The sequence below is a fragment of the Capsicum annuum genome, chromosome 1 (assembly GCF_002878395.1).
Source record: "Capsicum annuum cultivar UCD-10X-F1 chromosome 1, UCD10Xv1.1, whole genome shotgun sequence".
NCBI lineage: Eukaryota > Viridiplantae > Streptophyta > Magnoliopsida > Solanales > Solanaceae > Capsicum > Capsicum annuum.
This window is the reverse complement of record NC_061111.1, coordinates 73,621,472-73,624,039: the sequence shown is the minus strand read 5'-3', so window position 1 is coordinate 73,624,039 and position 2,568 is coordinate 73,621,472. Positions and strand designations below refer to the sequence as shown.

At 27.7% G+C, this 2,568-nt stretch overlaps 1 pseudogene; it reads left to right on the top strand.

Annotated features, from left to right (window-relative positions):
• The first annotated feature begins 435 nt into the window (after nucleotides 1-435).
• On the top strand, nucleotides 436-2,181 carry LOC124897778 (annotated as a pseudogene).
• Nucleotides 2,182-2,568: the final 387 nt, after the last annotated feature.

Here is a 2,568-nt window from a genome sequence, read left to right as displayed (position 1 = left end):
TTGTGTTTGGTAAATTCATTCAAAAAGTGCTTTCGATAATCAAATTGTGTTTGGATAATTTTTTTCAAGAAGTACTTTTTTGAGACAAATGATCAAAAAGGACATCTGTCAATAAACTTTTATTTCTAAAATCAAATTATAGAGAAAATTATTTTAAATATCTATTATAATATTTTTAATTAATTTTTTTAATTTAATTAAAAAGTACGTACTCTAAAATTTTCAATCAATATTAATATACATAAATACATTAAAAAAATTAAATGGTTATATATTACTTAAATAATTTAAATATTACTTAAAACATCAAACAAAAATGAATACATAAGTTATTTCCTAAATTAAATCACTATATATGAAAAATTTAATGACAAAAATAATTAGATCATACATCACAAAAATTCTCAGCAATTTCATCCCTAATTTTACTACGCAATGTCTCCATACTTGTACAATATCTGTCTTGTATTTCTGAAGGTATACCAAAAGGCTGGTCTGCTTCTTCGATCCCTATGATGATGCCTTCATTAGCACAATAGTTAAAGTCTTTTTTAATATATTATTACGGTGTCAAAATTTACTACGAATAAGTAGTTATCATATTCATATATATATATATATATATATATATGTCAATTATTATCATTAATAATAATAAAATAATTTATATATTCTTTAGTAATCATCATCAATGATATTTTAAAATTTATTTAAAGAAAATGAGTGAAAATAAAATAATAATATATAAATCATAAAGAATTATGACGTAAATATAAAATATAAATTTTTAAAAATCAAACATTAATCAAACTTGTAAGATATGTTAATCAACTAATAAGGTGTCTATATATATATATATATATTTGTGTATGTGATAGGGATATTTTTGTCATAAAAAAATAATTTTCTGCTTCTTCTTATTTTGAGAAGCAGAAATTTTCTTCTTCTTTCCAGAAGTAGAAAAGCTGATTCTGCTTATTTTTAAAAGCACTTTTGTAAGTTTACCAAACACTCTTCTTTTTTTAAAAATTATTTTTTTCTCAAAATAAGTGTTTATTTTGGGAAATAAGCAATCCCAAACAGGCTATTAATTTATCATTTTATAGTTAATTTATCATTTTTATATGAGAAAATGGCCAAAAGAGCCCCCAACCTTTGCCCCAAATCTCAACTACACACTTATACATTGTGGGGGGGTCCTATGACCCCCCTAAACATTTTAAAAATGGAATTGTTACCCCCTTGAAAACACACACCCAGATGGGTAATGAAAAGTGAGCAACACGTACCTACCATGTCATGCGACATAATTTTCACGTAATATTATATTTTTATATTAAAATAAATTGATTATTATTCTTTAATATATATATATATATATATATATATATATATATATATATTCTCTTTCTCTATATTTTTAATAAGCTAATATACCTTCTATCTTCTCTCTAACTTTTGGCCCCTCAATCTACGGTCGTCTCTCAGAGCTTCGATCGGCGGAGCTCCAATGGATACTACGAAAAATCAACAATTTCCATTTTTTATAAACTAAAAAGAAGTATTATTCATTGTTAGTTTTTTGTGCTTAAATTTCTGTATTTTGGAACATTGCCATATAAAACATTGATACCCACATTAGATTATTCGTCTTTTATATTTCTTGTTCATTTTGTGTTCAGTTTTTGAATTCAATAAGAGATTTTTGGATTTTATTTTCACGAATTGTGTTGAATCCCTGAAGTATTTGAGTTTGAATGCTGATTTGAGATTTGGGTTTTTGGCGTTTGGGTGACTTGGACAATTGTATAAAGCTTTGGAGTTGTTGTTGTTATTTGATTTGGGATTGAGGGTTTTGCAATTTAGTTGGTATTGTAAGGATTGGAACCCCTGTTTTTATGATTTTTGTGGGAAATCAAGTGAATTGAGAAATGGGTGTTGTTCCAAAAATGATTTTGATGGAAAATGTAGTGAAAAGATGAAGTCTTGTAAGACTGGGTTGTTGATGAATTCGAACTTAGAAGAGGAAAAAATGGTGGTTTATTGGAATTGAATGATGAGAAAGAAGAGTTTGAAGAAGAGTGTAATGATGAAGACAAAGTGTTTGATGTTTGGTCACTGAGAAAAATGGTAAAGATGGAAATGCGAAGAGCAAATGTTGCTTGTTTGGAAGATAAATAGAGATGACGAAGATAAAGAGATTGGCCATGGTAGTCATTGAAGAGTTGTTAAAGCTTTTTGTGAGAGTATTTTGGGATGGTGATGAAGAAAAAAGAAAAAATAAAATAAATATAATATATATATATATATATATATATATGTGTGTGTGTGTGTGTGTGTGTGTGTACTTTTATATTAAAAAGAAATGTAAAAAATATTTTTTTAAGATTTTCGGACTACTCACTCTCTCAGAGAGAGTAACATACACTTTCTTTGCCACATAAGCCCTTAGGGGTGTAATAATTCCATTTTTTAAATGTTCAGGGGGTCATAGGCCCCCCCCCCCCCCCCCCCCCCCCGCAAAGTATAAGTGTGTAGTTGGGATTTGGGGCAAAGGTTAGAGGCTCT